The following is a 23,174-nucleotide window of genomic DNA, read 5'->3' on the forward strand; positions in this document are numbered from 1 at the left end:
TTAGGGCTAAATTGGAGTCCATGGAAAAAGTCCTCCACGAGCGACTGAGTGCTGACCTCAAGCACCTTCGGGAGGAGACACGAATAAACTGGAGAAAGGGCTCCAATCCCAGCAGGACTGAGGGTTCTCTTCCTCCATCCACTCATACAATAATAAGGAGCTTTATAGACAGCCGTCTACAGCACTCTACAGGGATCAACATACGTGGTACTTGACAGCAACTCGTGGCAAACAATAGTATACCGAACTTCATACTCTAGTAGCTCTCACCCTGAGGTTTCTCTTCCTCCATCCACGCTCATTCGGGTCACAGAGATCTCAAATGAGAGTGAAAGGATGGGCTTCAGCCATGGTAAGCCCGAGCTTCCCACAAACAGGGGAGGTATGTAACAGGGTCTTATCCCTGTTTACAGGCTTGCCTCTAATCCAGCAGTGTGCTGGTCAATTGCTGGTGCAATCATCCCCACCTGCTAATCACAGCTTTGTGAAATAGCCTGTTCTGAGACAGGAAGAGAGATTCCTGAGCTGACATTTGGAGCTGACGCAGGAAAGCAGAGATGTCTGCACACAGACACAGTCTTGAGCACAAAGGCTGTGCTGAGATCAAGACACCCAGAGACCTATATTCCTGGACACAGGGGACCCAGGAACCTACCAGAGACTGACATGAAGGGCCACCGGCTTTAAGGTATCTCTTGAGACTTTGGGGATTAGGCTGGTAATGGGAATATCCCTCCAGCCCTGGAGAAAGGGACAGGGAAGTAAGTTAGCCCTTACACAGGGAGAGGCGTTTGTTGTTTTGTTGTTTCCATATGTTTGAGGTGCTATTTAAGGAAACAGGCAATAAAGCCTTATTTTAATTTCACCTTAAAACAGTCTCCATTGCGTACTCTGTGCTCCCTATCATGACATCACTGGTTACTAGGTAGAAAGGGGAGGGGCAAACCCTGGGAGATCCCATCCAGTTAACCCCTTAAGGCATTGACCCCTTTACAGCACTAGTAGTCTCCAAAGAGAGGGTTACATAACCTTAGGTCACACAGGCGCTATATAAATAAATACATACATTCATAAACACATTCATACACACACACACACAGTACATACACACATACATTACTTACATAAACACATACACACAGTACATAAATACATACACACATACATACACACCCACATACAGTACATACATACACACATAAACACATACATACACACAGTACATAAATACATACACACATACATACACACACATACAGTACATACATACACACATAAACACATACATACACACACACACAGTACATAAATACATACACACATACATACACACACATACAGTACATACATACACACATAAACACATACATACACACACACAGTACATAAATACATACACACACAGTACATAAATACATACACACATACAGTACATATACACATACATTACTTACATAAACACATACATACACACAGTACATAAATACATACACACATACAGTACATATACACATACATTACTTACATAAACACATACATACACACAGTACATAAATACAGTACACACATACAGTACATACACACACAGCACTACAATCATTGAATATAAATCCGTATACACCCCCTCCCAGGAGTGCTGAACGGGGAAGTGAGTTCCTCCCAAAGCCCGACCAGAATAACACATGTAAAGTGGGGTATTTCCCAGCGGCTCAATGAGAAGCAGAAGTCACTGTATCTCACAAACGCTCAGTCTTATTTATTCACTAGCTGAGAGACCCGGCGTTGCCCGGGATGTAAATGCGTAATAGGTAGTATTATTTATAAATTGTGGAACAATAGGTGACTGTTTGTTGTAAAGGTTGGATAATAATATTGAAAAGAAAGATGGAAGAAAATGAATACGATGTTGTATAAAAATGGTTTATTGTAACCACACCACAGTACAATGTATATTTTGGTGCCATAAGTGATGTAAAAATGTGAGGCGTGTGTCCTGCTAGGGTGTGAGCGTGTGTGAGGCGGCGGGTGGCGTGTGGGTTGTGAGTGCTGTCTGTGAGTGTGTGTCCTGCTAGGGTGTGAGGCGGCGGGTGGCGCGTGGGTTGTGAGTGCTGTCTGCGAGTGGGTGTCCTGCTACGGTGTGAGGCGGCGGGTGGCGCGTGGGTTGTGAGTGCTGTCTGTGAGTGGGGGTCCTGCTAGGGTGTGAGGCGGCGGGTGGCGCGTGGGTTGTGAGCGCTGTCTGTGAGTGGGGGTCCTGCTAGGGTGTGAGGCGGCGGGTGGCGCGTGGGTTGTGAGTGCTGTGTGTGAGTGGGGGTCCTGCTAGGGTGTGAGGCGGTGGGTCAGTGATGTCGGTGCGTAGGGGCAGGAGGCAGCAGGTTTGTGTGGCGGCAGGTATGTGTCGAGTGTGGCGGGTGTCTGTTGAGTGCGTGCAGCGGCTGTGAGGCGGTGGGTGAAAGGCAGAGGCGGCCGGAGTAAGGGCGGGTGAAAGGCAGAGGCGGGGGTGGGGAGGCGGTAAGGCGGGCAGGAAGGCGAAGGGCGGCGGGAAGGGGAGGAGGGGGTGGTGGAGGGGGCAAGGGGTGGAGGAGGGGGCAAGGGGTGGAGGAGGGGGGAAGGGGTGGAGGGGGGAAGGGTTAGGGGAGGGGGGGGAAGGGTTAGAGGGGGGGGAAGGGTTAGAGGAGGGGGAGGGAAGGGTTAGAGGAGGGGGGGAAGGGGTGGAAGTGTGGGAGGGGAAGGGGTGGAAGTGTGGGAGGGGAAAGGGGTGGAGGGGAAAGGGGTGGAGGGGAGGGGGGTGAAGGGGTGGAGGGGAGCGGAGGAGGGTGGAGGGGAGCGGAGGGGTGCGGAGGGGTGCGGAGGGGAGCGGAGGGGAGCGGAGGGGGGCGGAGGGGGGCGGAGGGGGGCGGAGGGGTGCGGAGGGGGGGGGGGGGGGAAGAGGGGGGGGGGGGAAGGGGAGCGGGGGGGGGAAAGGGGAGCGGGGGGGGGGGAAAGGGGAGCGGGGGGGGGGGGAAAGGGGAGCGGGGGGGGAAGGGGAGCGGGGGGGGGGGAAAGGGGAGCGGGGGGGGGGGAAAGGGGAGCGGGGGGGGGGGGAAAGAGGAGCGGGGGGGGGGGGAAAGGGGAGCGGGGGGGGGGGGAAAGGGGAGCGGGGGGGGGGAAAGGGGAGCGGGGGGGGGGGAAAGGGGAGCGGGGGGGGGGGAAAGGGGAGCGGGGGGGGGGGGGAAAGGGGAGCGGGGGGGGGGGGAAAGGGGAGCGGGGGGGGGGGGGAAAGGGGAGCGGGGGGGGGGAAAGGGGAGCGGGGGGGGGGAAAGGGGAGGCGGGGGGGGAAGGGGAGCGGGGGGGGGAAGGGGAGCGGGGGGGGGAAGGAAGGGGAGCGGGGGGGGAAGGGGAGCGGGGGGGGGAAGGAAGGGGAGCGGGGGGGGGGAAGGGGAGCGGAGGGGGGAAGGGGAGCGGGGGGGGAAGGGGAGCGGGGGGGGGAAGGGGAGCAGGGGGGGGGAAGGGGAGGGGGGGGAAGGGGAGCAGGGGGGGGAAGGGGAGGGGGGGGAAGGGGAGGGGGGGGAAGGGGAGCAGGGGGTGGGGGGAATGGGAGCGGGGGGGAAGGGGAGGGGGGGGAAGGGGAGCAGGGGGTGGGGGGAATGGGAGCGGGGGGGAAGGGGAGCGGGGGGGGAAGGGAAGCGGGGGGGGAAGGGGAGCGGGGGGGAAGGGGAGCGGAGGGGGGGGAAGGGGAGCGGAGGGGGGGGAAGGGGAGCGGAGGGGGGGGGAAGGGGAGCGGAGGGGGGGGAAGGGGAGCGGAGGGGGGAAGGGGAGCGGAGGGGGGGGGAAGGGGAGCGGAGGGGGGGGAAGGGGAGCGGAGGGGGGAAGGGGAGCGGAGGGGGGGAAGGGGAGCGGAGGGGGGGGGGGAAGGGGAGCGGATGGGGGGGGGAAGGGGAGCGGAGGGGGAGGGGGAAGGGGAGCGGAGGGGGGGAAGGGGAGCAGAGGGGGGGGAAGGGGAGCGGAGGGGGAGGGGGAAGGGGAGCGGAGGGGGGGAAGGGGAGCAGAGGGGGGGGAAGGGGAGCGGAGGGGGAGGGGGAAGGGGAGCGGAGGGGGGGAAGGGGAGCGGAGGGGGGGAAGGGGAGCGGAGGGGGAGGGGGAAGGGGAGCGGAGGGGGGGGGAAGGGGAGCGGAGGGGGGGGAAGGGGAGCGGAGGGGGGGGGAAGGGGAGCGGAGGGGGGGGGAGGGGAGCGGAGGGGGGGAAAGGGGAGCGGAGGGGGGGGGAAGGGGAGCGGGGGAAGGGGAGCGGAGGGGGGGGGAAGGGGAGCGGAGGGGGGGGGAAGGGGAGGGGGGGGGAAGGGGAGCGGAGGGGGGGGGAAGGGGAGCGGAGGGGGGGGGAAGGGGAGCGGAGGGGGGGGGGAGGGGAGCGGAGGGGGGGGGAAGGGGAGCGGAGGGGGGGGGGGAGGGGAGCGGAGGGGGGGGAAAGGGGAGCGGAGGGGGGGGGGAGGGGAGCGGAGGGGGGGGGGAAGGGGAGCGGAGCGGGGGGGGAAGGGGAGCAGAGCGGGGGGGGAAGGGGAGCGGAGGGGGGGGGAAGGGGAGCGGAGGGGGGGGAAGGGGAGCGGAGGGGAGGGAAGGGGAGCGGGGGAAGGGGAGCGGAGGGGGGGGAAGGGGAGCGGAGGGGAGGGAAGGGGAGCGGGGGAAGGGGAGCGGGGGAAGGGGAGCGGGGGGGGGGAAGGGGAGCGGGGGGGGGAAGGGGAGCGGGGGGGGGGGAAGGGGAGCGGGGGGGGGGAAGGGGAGCGGGGGGGGGGAAGGGGAGCGGGGGGGGGGGGGAAGGGGAGCGGAGGGGGGGGGAAGGGGAGTGGAGGGGGGGGAAGGGGAGCGGAGGGGGGGGAAGGGGAGCGGAGGGGGGGGAAGGGGAGCGGGGGAAGGGGAGCGGGGGGGGGAAGGGGAGCGGGGGGGGGGAAGGGGAGCGGGGGGGGAAGGGGAGCGGGGGGGGAAGGGGAGCGGGGGGGGGAAGGGGAGCGGGGGGGGGAAGGGGAGCGGGGGGGGGGGAAGGGGAGCGGGGGGGGGAAGTGGAGGGGGGGAAGGGGAGCGGGGGGTGGGGGGAAGGGGAGCGGGGGGTGGGGGGAAGGGGAGGGGGGGAAGGGGAGCGGGGGGTGGGGGGAAGGGGAGCGGGGGGGGGAATGGGAGCGGGGGGGGAAGGGGAGCGTGGGGGGGCAGTGGACAGAAGGGGGGGGCAGTGGACAGGAGGGGGGGGGGCAGTGGACAGGAGAGGGGGGGCAGTGGACAGGGGAGGGGGGACAGTGGACAGGAGGGGGGGGCAGTGGACAGGAGGGGGGGGCAGTGGACAGGAGGGGGGGGGGCAGTGGACAGGGAGGGGGGGCAGTGGACAGGAGGGGGGGGGCAGTGGACAGGAGGGGGGGGCAGTGGACAGGAGGGGGGGACAGTGGACAGGAGGGGGGGGGACAGTGGACAGGAGGGGGGGGACAGTGGACAGGAGGGGGGGGCAGTGGACAGGAGGGGGGGGCAGTGGACAGGAGGGGGGGGCAGTGGACAGGAGGGGGGGGCAGTGGACAGGAGGGGGGGGCAGTGGACATTAGGGGGGGGCAGTGGACAGGAGGGGGGGGCAGTGGACAGGAGGGGGGGGCAGGCAGTGGACAGGAGGGGGGGGGCAGTGGACAGGAGGGGGGGGCTGTGTACAGGAGGGGGGGGCTGTGTACAGGAGGGGGGGGCTGTGTACAGGAGGGAGGGCTGTGTACAGGAGGGGGGGGCTGTGTAAACACACACACACACACACACACACACCAGTCCCGTGATGCGCCCTTTCTCAGTTTCGTGCGGCGCCGCAGGTGGGGGGGAGGTGGGGGGAGCGACACACGCGACACCTACCTGTACTTCCGGCCGCCGCCATCTTCTCACTCGGCGCCGCGAGGGAGGAAGGGGGTCCGCCATCTTACGCGCCGCGTGGCAGCCTGTTCCCCCGCCGGGGACGGAGTGGAGCGGGAGGGAGTGGAGCGCGAGGGAGTGGAGCGCGAGGGAGTGGAGCGCGAGGGAATGGAGCGGGAGGGAGGTGAGTGGAGCGGGAGGGAATGGAGCGCGAGGGAATGGAGCGGGAGGGAGGTGAGTGGAGCGCGAGGGAATGGAGCGGGAGGGAGTGGAGCGGGAGGGAATGGAGCGCGAGGGAGGAAGGGGGTCCGCCATCTTAGGCGCCGCGTGGCAGCCTGCCTGTTCCCCCGCCGGGGAGGGAATGGAGCGGGAGGGAGTGGTGTGTAGCGGGAGGGAGTGGTGTGTAGCGGGAGGGAGGTGAGTGGAGCGGGAGGGAGTGGAGCGGGAGGGAGGTGAGTGCGGGAGTGGAGCGGGAGGTGAGTGCGGGAGGGAGGTGAGTGCGGGAGTGGAGCGGGAGGGAGGTGAGTGCAGGAGTGGAGTGGGAGGTGAGTGCGGGAGGGAGGTGAGTGCGGGAGTGGAGCGGGAGGGAGGTGAGTGCGGGAGTGGAGCGGGAGGGAGGTGAGTGCGGGAGTGGAGCGGCTTCCGGGCGCGTCTTAGGTGGGCACGTGTGCCCCCCCCCCCGGGGAGGGAGTGGAGCGGGAGGGAGGTGAGCACCAGGGAGGGGGGGAGGTGAGTGTGATGGGGGGGAGAGGACAGAGATGTGTGTGTGTGTGTTTTTTTTTTTGGACCTTTGGCCCGTCACTCCGCCTCAGGCCAATGAGAGGTGTGGGGGGCGGGCCAAGGGGGTGGTGTGAGTGTGTGAGCCCAATGAGAGGTGTGCGGGGGCGGGCGGGCCAAGGGACCAATGAGATTGCCGCTAGGGACGCAGACATACAGTGCTTTCAGAAATATATAGTAGATACAAAGAGGCAGCAAAATACACGTAGGAAATACAATTATTCGTATCGTTTATTTGTGAAGCGCCAACGTATTCCTTAGCGCTGTACAACGGGGGTTCAGTGCTCTGATAGTGACATAAACAGAATGACATACAAATAGGGACAGGCATGCACAGCCCGATGCAGAACGCGTTTCCTGATCCTGAGGATTGGCTGCTCATAGTGGGACGGAGTATACATCAGGGTGGGGTACGGTCCAGTATACATATACAGGAAGAATATAGAGGCGTTCTGTAAGAGAAATGCAATTACACCGTAATGAGGTAAATATCAGGAATTGGGGGGAAGCCGTGGCACTGTATATTTACGCACAGGGAACGTCACAGTGCCGCATTCTCCGTGCGTCACACGTTACGTGGCTAACGTCTTCATATTTCCCACCTCTTCATTATGGACCCAAGTTGTGGCCTGTGTATGATGCTTCGGGAGAGAAGTGCTTGTCTGCAGTGGGCGTGAAAGTGGCACCATTGCAGGCAGTGACGGCCCCTCTGGCAGTTAGTGGGTTAAGTCCCTGGTTGCAATATATTGGAGGCCCATCTGGGCAGATGTTTAAGAGAAGAAAATAAAGTTACTGATACAATACAGTCTGCAGCCAACACACACACAGGCTGCAGAGGAGCCATATATGGGGAAATGGGGGAGATGGAGGAGATGACATATTTGTGAGTGGAATGTGCTTGGGTTCTTATTTATAAACATACAAAGCTGTTGCTCAATTCTCTTTAAAAGCCGGGACCGTGCAGCCCAAACAAAGCTACCGCCAGAATACCGCAGCAGTGACCTGGTTGTGAGATAAGGTAATACGGGGTGGGATCATTTTAACTTCTTCACCGCCAGATATGGCCTGCAACGTATTGTGAAGCCCTTGCATCTGCGGCATTGAAGGGGTTACAAATATAAACATTCAGGATTACCCCGTGTGGTTACTTAGTAGCACCATACAATGCAGCGTGTCTATATTTGTCGGGACGTGGAGCCTCCATCGATGTATGGCTCACGTCACTGTGCTCAGAGAATAATGATTTGGGCGCTGAGGAATCCCCCCTGCAGCCGGACATTGCTCTAATCTCCTATCTGCACGGGGATCCAATGATACACGTTCTAACGGACTCTGGAGACACCGCCAGATGTAACTATTTATTCTTCATGTCTGGAAAGGAAACAATGGTTGTAAACCAGGATAATACGACAAGTCGCCTCTGAGCACAATAAATCTGTGTATTAATCCCTTTTAGTGTCGGTCCTCTCTCTCTCACACAAACACATGCATACATACATACATATGTAGCCCCCTGTAAACAGCACAGGCTATACCTATCTCCCTTCTACTGTGGTAAGTCCTGTTAAGATCAGGCACCAGTAATCATCATGGGTTTTCCCCCTTCATAGCCCTGCCCTGAGTGGTAGATGCAGGCCTGGACTCTGCTGCAGGCGTGAGCAAGAGGAGAGGTTCTGCTGACATCACGAGAGGTGGGGCTAGCTCTATATTTAGCAGGGAACTCCTGTAAGTGAGGAGTTCTGCCCGGGAGTTCTGCCCAGGAGTTCTGCCGAGAGTCTGCCGTGGGACATGTCTGAGTAGTGAGTCCTGCAGATCGGTCCAAGGAGTGGAGAGACCCAGCCACTTTGAGTAGAGCTGATAGCGTTATAGACCTGGTGGATCAATGCCCTCACCCCCCTGCCTGGGGTGATGGGGAGAATCCAATCCCCACCGCGAGGATAATCTCGGAGGTGGGCCGCGGGGTATTGAAGCCCCAGCCCAGACCATCCTGTCGGAGGAGAGACTTGGAGGGAAGGAGAGGAGGAATTATCTGTGTGGGAGGAGAGAGGAGTAATTAGCAAGGCTCTGCTGTTGTTGTTGCGGCTGCTGGACGCTCCTACCTTTGGGAGTTGCTGATCTGCCAATAAAGAGACTATCCTTTGTACCAAAGACTGTGTGTGAGTTGGAAGCTATTACCCTTGGACCGAAAGGGTTCTTCTATACAGGTCCTGTCCCATATTCCTGGGAGTATAGAAGATGGAGGCGCTGCACCACTAAGAGATCATGGAGGCTACCACCCCAGAAGCCCGGTCCTGGCTCCCCAATAACATCGCGGGAAGCTCAGGCCCTCCTGTTCCTCACAGGTATGCACCACACCGTATGTAATCTGCCCTCATGTACCCTAGACACCCCCGTAGAGTCTGGGGGAAGGGGGGAAGCAGGGTTACATTTGGAGGTGCTGCTGAGATGTATGTCAGAGCAGGAACGGGATGAGTGAGATGCACTCTCCGTGCAAGTGTTGGAGAAGGATGGGCGCAATTGCATATGCTGAGGGTAGTCAGGAGAGCGCAGACTCTCGCACAGTACACCTTGGGCGCCCATAGGAGGTGGCGTAGGAAGGGTGAATAGTTAGAGCTGACCGAGTCCCTTGAGGCAGGTAGCGTGAGGCAACTGGGGGGGTCAGCCTGTTAACCAGTCCAGGGACCATGGCCCACGCTATGAGTGGCCAAAAGCAGGAGACGCCCGTACCTAGAAGAGAGGTACCCTAGCTATCACCGGCACACACGCACCACAGAGCACTTGCATGGTAGACATCGAGTACAGTGCATGGAGGAGAGGAGTTCCGCTGAGCCTGGGGTAAAATCCACCTCAATTTAGTGAGAAACAGAATGCAGAGCACACAGTTGGAAGTCAGTCAGTGTTTAGGTACGAGATACCCGTTAGACACTGAGGATAGGGCACATGGGCGTTTGGAGGACTCATCCAAGATGGCGTCCATCCCTACATGTGCTCCGCGGAGCAAGAAAAGTGATCTACAATAGCGGTACCCGCTAAGCCTGGAGCAAGCACGTGCGTCGTGCACAGAGACTATAAGGAGAATGTTTATTTATTTATTTATTTATTTATAAAATATTTTACCAGGAGGTAATACATTGAGAGTTATCTCTCGTTTTCAAGTATGTCCTGGGCACAGAGTTAAGACAGATAATACATGGTTACAAATACAGTTACATAAATGAACAGGGTATATATTATATACAAGACATATCATGCACAGTTAAGTGTGGCTGGAAATGTGTAATAATCTGGCGCCAAACCCGGATTCTTTGCAAGGGGAGCGGAGCGGTGCGAAAGCAGAAAGCCCACCTGTGCCGTGACTGGTCAGAAAGCCAGGCCACGTCACGCTGAAGAAGAAAAGATCCCGCCTCTGGATTCCACCAGAGGGAGGGGGCACAAGGAGAGCCAATCAGGAGAGTCCTCCCCAGCGAAGGGAGGGACCGGAAGCCAGAGCGAAGAGCTTCACTTTTGTCTGGCAGTTGAGGAGCAAGGAGCTGAAACACTGAGCTGTTCCAACCCTGAGCGAACCATGTCTGAGATGAATACTTCCATTTACCAATTACCAGGAGGCCTACTGGTAGTGGAGGTAGCTGAACACGAATACATCCGGTGTTTGTGCGTTCACTGCGGGATACCGGGCGCGGTACCAAGCACCAGGGCCCGATGCCCTCAATGTGGTGCGTTTTACCTTTGGCCGAACGAGCCGTGGCCTTTGTTCGGAACCCCGCGGGGTGCCTCTCCGGGAACATTGACGGAGGTGGCGGAAGGCAAAGACAAGACTGCCCTGGTTCCCCGTTACACCCAAGCGGGAGGAACCAAGGCTCAGCCCGCTATTGAACTGAGCGAGCTGGCAACAGAGAAGAGTGCGACCGCAGTGGAGGTACCAGAGCGAGACTACTTTGTACCTATACCCACTGGTTGTATCGCCGAAGAACCAGGTGACTCCCTAGCGGAGGAACCGATCGTGATTTCCTCGGAGGAAGAGGTTGGCGTGACATCGGCGGTGATGCGCCTACCGGTGAACCACCCCAAAGGCATCAAGAGAGAACAGACAAGTCCGGAAACCATCCGACGGCGAGCGCTGGTGCGGCCGGAGGCCCGTAAGAGTCCCACCGCCGTGGTGACTCCCAGTGCGGCGGAAACGGAGACGAAGACCGAGACGATCCTAGAGGAGCTCGATGTCATCAAAAAGCAGCGGAGTGGTAAGGAGACTCCACCACCCCCTTACTCCCGCCAGGCGCAGACCGCAACCCCGGCGAACAAGAAAGAGAGGCTTGAGGCCTACTTGTTCGACTGTGTACCGGATGCTCCGCCACCGCCTCTGCAGGTCCTCGACGCACTTCCGGTGCGTGACCACGGAGCGGGTGGAGATTCTGCGGGCGATCCTGATGACGTCGTTTCCGGTTCCACCGGAAAGAGAAGGCCTGGAGGAGTGTTCTCCTCTCGAAGCATGGACTCAGCCATTGCCCTGGCTACCCTACAGAGTCGAGGTCCCTCCCGAGAAGCCAGAAGTATGGCGGAGAGTGCCTCTAAGAAAATGTTCATTGGGCGTGGTATCACCCGCTTGCTGGACAATGCCCTGGACGTTCCCCCAACCCCGGCCCATAGTTCCACTGCCTCGGCCACTGCCCCGTCACGAGTGGTGCCACCGGGACCTACCAGGGATAAGTTATGTAAATACCCCAAATACTCCAAGGACTTGCGGGATTGGGAGTTGAGTGATGAAGGGTCTGATGGGGAGATACCGTATTCGAGTGTTATACCTGTGCCTAACCCTGTGCCGTTTTCTCCTGCAGCTAGAGGGAGGGCCCGTGGGTCTCACACTCCAGTAGAGGCTGGGTCTACCAGCAAAGTGGTGCACAAAATGAACCCTACTAAGTATTATAATGCCAAGGGGAGGAGAGATTGCTCGCGATCTACTGATGCGGGTACGTCCGGTGTATCATCTCAGGTAGAGTCTGATGTAGAACGCACTAGTCATTCCGCAGAGTACGAACACCGAGACAAATGGTGGGTGCCTTTGTTCACCGGATACCACGAGGGGATGGACCGTACACGGTTCTTATTAATTAAGAATAATGTAGTAGACCATTGGTGGGCGGCTGGTTCTTTCACTCCGCAGGAGATGGAGGATGAGTTAGATCACCGGTTCCGGGAGATAGAACAGAAACTTATTGTACCTCGAGGCCCCAGTATTCTGTACGACGAAGTAGCTCCAGAAGAGCCTGTATTTTGGGTACTGCCGAGCAGGGCAGGGCACCGCAAACTCACCAAACTAAGTCGAGCTGCCCGGGCCATAGTCGCTAGATACCGGCAGTCCCACGGGTATGAGTATCCCTATGTGCCTTAGCCCATCATGAGGGAAATTGAAGAGAACCGAGACAGTTGGCTCAGGGAGGCAGTCCAGGAATACCTTCGGACCAAGTTTGGTCAGGGAGGGTATCACAATGAGGATAAGATTAGCGAATTAGTACGCATATGGAGCATAGGTAGATGTATCTACATGCACGGTGTTACATACAAGCCTTAGCATGGGCCGGTCCAATCATTCGCTGTGACCGTCACGGATCATAATGGACGGCGGGTAAGAAAGCCTGATCCAAAGCACTATCTGTAGGGTTCTCCATGTTGAGAGTACCCGGTTGTACTTATACTGAACTACCTCATTATGCCATGTATTATGACAATGTTTATGTGTGCTGTTTCCCAGGTGGTTCACCTCAGGATGGGTCTGCTAAAACTAGGTCCAAGTGGGGACCATTGGATTCCACCATAGAGAGAGTGTAGCCCCCTGTAAACAGCACAGGCTATACCTATCTCCCTTCTACTGTGGTAAGTCCTGTTAAGATCAGGCACCAGTAATCATCATGGTTTTTCCCCCTTCATAGCCCTGCCCTGAGTGGTAGATGCAGGCCTGGACTCTGCTGCAGGCGTGAGCAAGAGGGGAGATTCTGCTGACATCACGAGAGGTGGGGCTAGCTCTATATTTAGCAGGGAACTTCTGTAAGTGAGGAGTTCTGCCCAGGAGTTCTGCCGAGAGTCTGCCGTGGGACATGTCTGAGTAGTGAGTCCTGCAGATCGGTCCAAGGAGTGGAGAGACTCAGCCACTTTGAGTAGAGCTGATAGCGTTATAGACCTGGTGGACCAATGCCCCTCACCCCCCTGCCTGGGGTGATGGGGAGAATCCAATCCCCACCGCGAGGATAACCTCGGAGGTGGGCCGCGGGGTATTGAGGCCCCAGACCATCCTGTCGGAGGAGAGACTTGGAGGGAAGGAGAGGAGGAATTATCTGTGTGGGAGGAGAGCGGAGTAATTAGCAAGGCTCTGCTGTTGTTGTTGCGGCTGCTGGACGCCCCTACCTTTGGGAGTTGCTGATCTGCCAATAAAGAGACTATCCTTTGTACCAAAGACTGTGAGTTGGAAGCTATTACCCTGGGACCGAAGGGGCTCTTCTATACCGGTCCTGTCCCATATTCCTGGGAGTATAGAAGATGGAGGCGCTGCACCACTAAGAGATCATGGAGGCTACCACCCCAGAAGCCCGGTCCTGGCTCCCCCACAACATCGCGGGAAGCTCAGGCCCTCCTGTTCCTCACAGGTACGCACCACACCGCATGTAATCTGCCCTCATGTACCCTAGACACCACCGTAGAGTCTGGGGGAAGGGGGGAAGCAGGGTTAAACATACTGTACATACATGCATACATACATACTGTACATACATACATACGTATCCTGTATATATAGGAGACATCCTTTTAGAATCTGTTTGTACATAGTTCTTTTTCAAAGTAGGTGCCTGTCATTTTGGGACCAATTTATCACAGTTCCTCCAGCTGCAAATTGGGGCTAAACCAGAGGAAATAAACAACACTGGGATTATCCAGGACAATAAGTGGTTAAAGGCTATGTACTTTAAGGTTCAAGAAGCTGTAATTGTCCTGAAGAAGTGTACATTTGTTGTAGGTTGTAATAACATTTAACCAACGTTATAATTCTTTATAAGCGCACATTCCAGTGTACAAAGCTCTCCAAACCTCACAGGTCTCTTCTTCATATGTACAAAGCTCCCCAAACCTCACGGGTCTCTTCTTCCTATGTACCGATCTCCCCAAACCTCACAGATCATTTCTTCATATGTACAGAGCTTTCCAAAACCTCACAGGTCTTTCTTCACCTGTACAGATCTCCCCAAACCTCACAGGTCTCTTCTTCCTATGTACCGAGCTCCCCAAACCTCACAGATCGTTTCTTCATATGTACAGAGCTTTCCAAAACCTCACAGGTCTCTCTTCACCTGTACAGATCTCCCCAAACCTCACAGATCTCTTCTTTGCCTGTACTGATCTCCCCAAACCTCACAGGTCTCTTCTTTAATGTGTACAAAGCTTTCCAAACCTCACAGGTCTCTTCTTCAAAGATTTTGCGCTGATTGGGACACCATTATAGTGATAATTAGATCTCCTAATGTCTTCAGTGATAAACACAGTAGCACAAACACACACACACACACATGTTTCTAGAGAACACACAGGATTTTGCAGTGGATACAACACAACACCCCACATCCAAGTTGTACAAGAAGTGATTTCCTGACGTATTGAATACGATCTCCCACTCAGCTTAGAATTTGTAGATTACGAAAAAACTTTTGGTTCTGCCGACACCTCAGTGATTCAGAAAGTGCAGAAGCAGCGCACATTGATATTATAGGGAAGATTTCTGAGAATGCAACATCAACCATTAGGCCTCGGTCCCGCTGCGCTCGTTGGCGCGGGCGGCCACACGCGATTTCCCCACCAGCAGGGGAATCCTCCCGAGCCGGTCCTGGTCCCCCCTGGCGGCACAGCGCACTACAAGCTGTGGTGCGTCAGCCGCTATGGGACACAAGAAAATGGTGTTCCCTAGCATTGACGCGTCACGTGGTGTGGCTGTAAGCCAATGGGGAGGGGAGACTTCGGGAGGAGGAGAGGCTTCGGGGAGCGGGGAGGAGTGTGGTGTGACAGCAGCGTGAGTGCCTGTCTGTGTGTGTGTCTGAGTGCGTGCGTGCCTGTCTGTGTGTATGTGTGTGACTGAGTGCCTGCCTCTGTCTGTGTGTGTGTGTGTGTGTGTGTGTGTCTGAGTGCGTGAGTGCCTGCCTCTGTCTGTCTGTGTGTGTGTGTATGAGTGCCTGCGTGTTTGTGTTGCTTACCTTCAATCAGCAGCTCCAGCCCGAGCCGTGGAGGGAGGGGGGGGGGGAGAGTAGCGGGTCCCTCCGCTCAAGCCACGCCCCCCCTCCCGCTCACACCTCCCACTCCCGCCCACCTCCCGCTCCGGCTCCCTACAGACCGCATATCGCGGTCTGTGTATGTCAGCGCCCCGCCTGTATGCAGTGCGGGCGCGCTGACTCTGGCAGCGGGGCCTTAGCCTTAGATTACATGCAGATACAAGGTAGATAAGGATTAGCGCGGGAGTGCGAAAGGGAGACACCGTGTCACCAGGATCCGCAGGGGAGTGCGGCAGGGAGACACCGTGTCACCAGGATCCGCAGGGGAGTGCGGCAGGGAGACACCGTGTCACCAGGATCAGCGAGGGAGTGCGGCAGGGAGACACTGTGTCACCAGGATCAGCAGGGGAGTGCGGCAGGGAGACACTGTCCCCAGGATTAGCAGGGGAGTGTGGCAGGGAGACACTGTGTCCCCAGGATTAGCAGGGGAGTGTGGCAGGGAGACACCGTGTCACCAGGATCAGCAGGGGAGTGCAATGGGGAGACACGGTGTCCCTAGGATCAGCAGGGGAGTGTGGCAGGGAGACACCGTGTCCCCAGGATTAGCAGGGGAGTGTGGCAGGGAGACACTGTGTCCCCAGGATTAGCAGGGAGTGTGGCAGGGAGACACCGTATCACCAGGATTAGCAGGGGAGTGTGGCAGGGAGACATCGTATCACCAGGATTAGCAGGGGAGTGCAGCAGTGAGACACTGTGTCACCAGGGGAGTGCAGCAGTGAGACACTGTGTCACCAGGGGAGTGCGGCAGTGAGACACTGTGTCACCAGGGGAGTGCAGCAGTGAGACACTGTGTCACCAGGGGAGTGCAGCAGTGAGACACTGTGTCACCAGGGGAGTGCGGCAGTGAGACACTGTGTCACCAGGCGAGTGTGGCAGGGAATACACCGTGTCACCAGGGGAGTGTGGCAGGGAGACACCGTGTCACCAGGATCAGCAGGGGAGTGCGGCAGTGAGACACTGTGTCACCAGGATCAGCAGGGGAGTGTGGCAGGGAGACACTGTGTCACCAGGATCAGCAGGGGAGTGCGGCAGGGAGACACCATATCACCAGGGGAGTGTGGCAGGGAGACACTGTGTCACCAGGATCAGCAGGGGAGTGCGGCAGTGAGACACTGTGTCACCAGGGGAGTGTGGCAGGGAGACACTGTGTCACCAGGATCAGCAGGGGAGTGCGGCAGGGAGGCACTGTGTCACCAGGATCAGCAGGGGAGTGCGGCAGTGAGACACTGTGTCACCAGGGGAGTGTGGCAAGGAGACACTGTGTCACCAGGATCAGCAGGGGAGTGCGGCAGGGAGGCACTGTGTCACCAGGATCAGCAGGGGAGTGCGGCAGTGAGACACTGTGTCACCAGGGGAGTGTGGCAGGGAGACACTGTGTCACCAGGGAAAAGTGGCAGGGAGACACTGTGTCACCAGGATCAGCAGGGGAGTGCAATGGGGAGACACGGTGTCCCCAGGATTAGCAGGGGAGTGTGGCAGGGAGACACCGTATCACCAAAGTATCTCACAGCAACACTTGAAGAATTGTTAGACTTTGGGAAGAAAAAGGAATCAAAATCAGCAGTGAATACCTGAGTCACATATGATGTGCAGATGAACACGCTATTTTTGCCACAAGTCCAGAGGACCTCCAGCAACAAACCGGAGAACTCGCCGAAGCCGGTAATCAAGTGACCCCCAAATGAATCTCAGCGAAGCCAAAGTGATTCTCACGGGAGACCGGGTCTTTTAACATATTTATATTTTAGGGATCAGTCAATAGGCAAAACGAGGCAGTGAAATAAAATGAGGTTTATTTGGATAGAACGTCGGAAATATAACAAAACCCAGAATACAGAGATATACACACTATTGTGGTCTGGGGGTTGAGATCTAGCCTTTCCTAGGAGCAGGGCGCCCGCTTGCAGGGGCTTACCCTGACCGGAACCTTGTCCGAGATTCAGCAAAAAATCCTGACCGGGACCTAGTCCCGATACTCCTGGAACTGTTTTCGGGAGGAAATCCTGACCACGACCGCTACATCGATTTGTAGAACTTGGCCGCAGAAGGCGGGACTTAGTCTCGGCGAGGCAGGCTTTTCTGGCTTCAAAACTAAGCCGGTTGCTCTGCTATTTCGAACAGATTAACTTTGAAAATCCCGCCCGCGCTTCATCGACACAAGTCACACGATGGTCTGGTTCCCTGACTCGGCCGTCTCCTGACATACACTCCGCTAAGCCATCCTTAGCATGGAGGTAAGAGGAGCAACCAATCAGAGTGTGGGAATTTCTCCCCGCAAGCCAATAGGAATAGGGGCTCGTCCTCTGGCTGACCTCAGTATGATTTAGCCAATGGGAGAAGCGCCTGCGAGCTGTATCTCCCCCGGCTAACGCATTGCCACCCGCTGGGCAGGCGGGTGAAAAAGGTGATGAAAAAGGTGTCCCCACTGGGTGCCCTTTGTTCTCCGGACGTGGCAATTCGCCCTTCCTTGCCCACCAAACGGTCTTCTGACCTCTGGACATCTTCTCCTCTTTGAACTACGGTCTCTATACAGACATGCCGGCGTCTATGCTGATGCCTGGGCTGACTGTATAGAGCCTTATAGTAAATGTCTAAAACATTATCAAAGTAAACTTTAATAAAGTATACACATTGGGGATATACATATACCCCTGAGGAAGTGACGCAGGCACGTAACGCGTAGGGTCAGAGGTTACAGCTGATCATGAGAGACGCGCGCGCAGCCTTTTAGGCACTGTGAAAACAGCGCAGCAGCTCAGTGAGATACTTCCCCGACGCCTGCTCCTGCACCTGAGCTCAGTACACGGCGCGCACAGGCGGCATCAGATCGCCTGCACAGACGCTCCCCTGCAGCGGAGGAGCCAATGGGAGTCATCCGCCCCTGTTTGGACGTGCCGATTTAACTCCTCTATTGTGAGGAGGATTCTGGTTTTTGGAAACCGGACCAGCAGGCGACACAACGCATGTATTATTATACAGACATTGTCTCTTTTATATTTTAATAAATTAGCGTAACTGTTTATTTCAAATGTCCCAGAATCGCTCCAAGGAGTAACTGATGCTACAATTGTACACATATGCGTATTACAGTAAGTCCAGAAATCAATGAATAAATAAGTTCATGAACACACTCCTGTCCAGTGTCCCACTGATGGAATCCTGTAGATAATATGAAACCCCACTTGCACAGTGTATCGTGACTACCCCGCGGGTCGGGGCTGTAATGTGGTAGGGAGGAAACGAAGCAGCGGTACTGCCGTGTCCCCTGCAAGGGAACCATAAACGGCTAAGAATGCCGCAATCCTCCGCCACTGCCCTCACAAACCCGGTGTCACACACGGCCAAAATCCCCACACAGAGGGAGGGTGGGGTGGGGGGGGAATGAAGATGAGTGATTACACACGATCTTGACACGCCGGGTCTCCGCTCACACGATGACGTAGAGCTCCTCTGATCTGGAAGTATAACAATGCGTGCTCCAGCCCAGGCAAAATAGACAAAAATAGGGTAATCAGGCGGTTCACTGCTGCCGTCAGGGTATGAAATGGGAGATCCACACGCAGATGAATAAAAGGTTGTTTTTAATGAGTGCATATACACTGAAAAAGTCTGCTACAGAGAAAACTCTGACGCGTTTCGTCCACAGGTAGGGACTTTGTCAAAGTGTGTATATGCACTCATTAAAAACAACCTTTTATTCATCTGCGTGTGGATCTCCCATTTCATACCCTGACGGCAGCAATGAACCGCCTGATTACCCTATTTTTAACTGTTTATTTCAGCAGTGTTTTGATTGTTCATTGTTTGTTGGTGTGTTAGTCCTCGGCCAAGGTTCCTGCTGGCGTGCGGAGGCGCGCTGAGGCTCAGGGAAAGCGGGTGCTTTCCCTGGCCTTAGACAGCGCGCCGTCTGGGGCTGTGTCGGGGGCGTGTCGGCGAGCGGGCCAGTGACATCACGGAGCTGGTTCGCCCTCATTGGGCAAACCGCTCACGTGACCGGCCCTGCGCGCAAGCGCTTGATTTTAACATTTCCCTAAGACCTGCGCTTCCGCGCGCTTGCGGAAGCGTAGGCGAGCCCCTACTAAAGCCGCTCTCATTGCGGCTGCAGGGGCTCACTGGTAAGTACCAGCGCGCCTCAGCACGGCCATGCCCAAGGCCTTAGTCTTGTCCCGTCCTAGTTGTTATGTTGTGTATGCCGCATTACTCACTATGATTGTCCCTTGTGTTTAATCCCACATGTTCTGAGGAAATTTCTTCGTGGATTATTCACGTGGATCCGGATGTTCCAGACCGGACTTCTGTAATAAGGTTTCAGATTACCTTATATTTGCATTTATTGGACTTTTTGAGGCGCTGGTTTGTATGTGTTATATGTACTTTTCCCTGATCTCGCATGGTCAGTTTGCTATCAGGCCGCCTTACTTACATGTACACGTTCTCTGTACACTTTGTGAGTATATTTAGTCACTAGCGGTCCCCACACATCCTGTTTGTAAGCTGTAGCGCTTCCAGCACTTTCCTTTTTGTTGTATACACTTTGGGGCACCTTATACTTATAAGGGAAATGGATTTGGGATATTTGGGCTCGAAATCCAGGAGTCTGGGGGACACTGGGCAGCCCCGGTATAATTCCCCCGCGTACCGGCAAATCATGCCTGCTCGCCGGGGAGAATTAAAGGACTACCGGTAACTTCGGCCCCCGAACTCCTGCAAACAAAATAATTGTATTTAGACCCAAATCCCCCCCCCCCCCCCCCCCAAATGACACACAAGAAATTTCACAGTTCTAGGGCCATGAAAACAGGAAAAAGCAGGGTCACTTTATTTTCAGCATGTATTATCCCTGGTCCCTGGCTTATGTAGCTACCAGAGACCCCACAGTTTGTGGGGTACCCAGAGAGCTTAACCTTTATTAGAAAGCCTGGTTAGCCCCTCCCGTCACAGTGGTGTTCAGAAAAGAAGTAGAACAGAATTAGAAGTCAAAGACGATGTCTGCCTCTGGCAGCAAGTATCAGCGGATGGGAACCTTTCAAACAAAATCAGTAAGAGAATGAAGATGGGGTCAGTAGCTTATATTTCTGCCGCCCGTAGAATTGGGGGTGGCCCTCTGCCATAGTGTATTGACGTCATGGCGTGATTTGATGCTGCGTTGTCATGGCAATTTGGCCTCATTTGACGTCGGGTTGCTATGACGATGCAACGCTAGAGGAGGGCACTGCTGCGGAAAAGGTAAGGATTTCTCACACACACATTTTGCCCCCCAAAAATTGCTGCTCCAGGCTATTGCCTACTCCGCCTAATGAGAAACGGATGGGATGGGATGAAGCACATTTATAAGAAACAAGATAATCTTACAAGGGAACCTTCCTCTGAGACTCAAGAGAAAAGTCTGCGACCAGAGTATTCTGCCCGTGCTCACGTATGGATGGGAAACTTGGACCCTAAATGTGCAGATAATTCAGACACCTCAGATAATTCAAAGAAGAATGGAGAGATGCATGCTGGGTATTACCTGGAGACAGAAAAAAAGAATGAATGGGTTCGAAACCAAACAAAAGTCTGTGACATCATCACGTGGGTGAAGAAATTAAAATGGCGGTGTGCCAGACATATCACAAGAAGAAATTACCATCGGTGGCTGAAGATTGAACTCAACCTGAGGGATATCAAAGACCAAGACGATGACCAAAAGTGAGATGGGAGGATGAAATAAGAAAATGTGTGGGAGCAACGTGGAGCAGAGAGCCTGCAACCGCAGGACCTGGGAGATGGCTGGGGAGGCTTCATCCAGCAGTGTGCAGAAGATGATTTTATATATATACACACAATATATATATATATATATATATATATATATATATATATATATATATATATATATATATATATATACATATATTAATTGTGAGCACATTCACATGTCTTAGACAGGTCTGCAACCCCATTTTTCACCATTATCACCTAGAATACAGTGCTTCCACTGCAGCAAGGGATTCTGGGAAATGACATGCAAATGAACACACAGTGCCACCTTTTGTCTCAAGACCACATTACATGGTTAAACCATACATACACACACACACTACTGGAGCATTGTGATAAGATGGGAAAGTAAGGACTAACTAAAGGGAGTGTACCTTGGAACGTGACAGTACATTTCAGTCCTAGTTCTCACTGAGGGGTTGTTGTCCAAACTTTTACCAGCCAAATTGGCCTGGAGGAGTGTAGATATGTGACATTGTGACATGTAAATAGACCATCAAGAAGGTTTTTTACAGATGTAATAGTGTGTACAGAGATTGTGAAACCTTACCAGTGAGCGCACATGCAGAAGAGAACGAATTAGGCTTCAAATGTTCCTCCCTACGGGTTACGTGCTCTGTGCAGCAGGGCAGTGGGGAATTGTTAATGTCAGAGCCGGGTTTGTCTGATTACTCCTCAAATCCTGTCTGCTGCTGATTTATCTTGGAATTACAGCGAGTGCCCGGGAACGCTGACATATTCGCGGAGCAATCACAGCTTATATACTTTCACTTATAGGCAGCTGACTGGGGATATTTTTGGCCTAAACCCATGAACAGAATGTGCTCGGATAATTCAGATCACGTTTTGTTTGATACTATGGGAACAGTAAGAAGATATTTCATTCTTTACACTGCACGGGTTTGCCCAGTTTAGTGCATTATTAAAGGATCTTTGCCAGGGTAAGAGTTACTGGAAGAGTAGTATCAGCATAGCCAACTGCTTTGAATTTATATTTTGCAACATTTGATAATTCCCCACTTCAAACCAAAAAAGGCAACTTTCTCTGCACTAATCACGTGGATGGAATGTGTGAGCCAGACTCAATCTCACCCTCTCATTGCTGCGACATACCTACCCAGGAAGGCACAGCATCAGATAGAAGGGACGTTAGGGTGCAAAGCAGCCCCTCAGTATCAGACATTGATCACTCCTTTCTTGCACACGAGCGTTACGTTACAGGTGCAGTTACGCATCCTGTATTTACGTGGCACGCTGTACATTGTGGTGTTTGAATGAATGACTAACACGTTTATTACAATCTCAAAGTGTCAGGCAGCAAGTGATGAGCAGGTCACATCGCGTTCTGCCACACGGTCACGTTGTTGCTGATTCTTAAAGTATTGTGATATTATTGTACGTTGCTTTGTACTTTTGTAACTTGGCGTATTCGCATTAGCTTTTGGACATGATTAATCTCATTGCTTTCTATAAAATCATATTGTGTCTTTCTTTCCCTTGTTGTAATGATACTGTATCTTTCCGAAGGTCCCACAAACCCCAAACTGGGACCCCCTGGCTAATTTCTACTTACAATCCCATTTATAAGATTTTCTTCTATGAAAAATCTTCCATAGTAAGCATTTGAAGGTGAGTCCCGAATGTAGAAATGCCTATTGCAATCAGAAGCTGTACGAGCATCTGCTTCTTCTCTCTCCCAAACCTTGTGACAATAGAAGTGAATGTAGACATAGAAGTTGTATATAACACAACTCGCAGGGCTACAGATGCAGCAGCCATTATTTTAACAAATCACGGCGCTGTTTTCGTGTGCGCTGCTGTACTCCACGCGGCATGAACGCGGCCAATCGCCCCAGGCACACGTGTTTATCGCGGTTGCTTTGTTTGAATTTCATGGATTGTGTGCAATTAAATGCAATGAAATTAATTAATTGCAATGTGTACAGTACTGTGCCACTGTGTCACTTTCAGGTGTTTAAAAGTAAGAACACTAAAATGCCATTTTCTGCACTCGCCGCACTCGTGTCTTAAGGCGGTACGGTTGGAAGAAATCCCGCGCCATGACATGGGTATTCCGAGGTATACGCCGCGTGATTTGCTAAAATAATGGCCGCTGCGTCTGTATGCGTTGGTGGTCCTGGATCTAACAGCCCTGTTTGGATGGAGCTAAACTCTTCTCCAGCATATTCATTAGTGGCCAGTGTGACAGGTTGGATCAGCGGTGGCCAACGCCAGTCCCCAAGGGTCACCAACAGGTCACTGTTTAATGATATCCCTGCTTCAGTACAGGTGGAGCAGTCGTTGACTGAGCCACTGATTGAGCCACCTGTGCTGAAGCAGGGATATCCTTAAAACCTGACCTGTTGGTGGCCCTTGAGGACTGGAGTTGGCCACCGCTGGGTTGGACCAACTTGGAACGTAGAAACCTAGAATTTGATGGCAGATAAGACCCCTTGCCCACCTTCTCTGCCCACCTTCTCTGCCCACCTTC

The 23,174-nt window shown here is 54.9% G+C and overlaps 1 protein-coding gene across 2 annotated transcripts in view; it reads left to right on the forward strand.

Annotated features, from left to right (window-relative positions):
- The first annotated feature begins 564 nt into the window (after nucleotides 1-564).
- LOC142499872 (CD151 antigen-like) overlaps nucleotides 565-23,174 on the forward strand; it is a 54,602-nt gene continuing 31,992 nt past the window's right edge. Inside the window, exon 1 of one of the 2 annotated variants that reach the window (XM_075609893.1) lies at nucleotides 565-688. The gene's annotated coding sequence lies outside the window, so the exon portion shown is untranslated. Of the gene's footprint in view, nucleotides 689-7,573; nucleotides 7,639-23,174 lie in introns of those variants that run through there. The other variant, XM_075609895.1, reaches the window with a different exon arrangement.

Source organism: Ascaphus truei, chromosome 7 (genome assembly GCF_040206685.1).
Source record: "Ascaphus truei isolate aAscTru1 chromosome 7, aAscTru1.hap1, whole genome shotgun sequence".
NCBI lineage: Eukaryota > Metazoa > Chordata > Amphibia > Anura > Ascaphidae > Ascaphus > Ascaphus truei.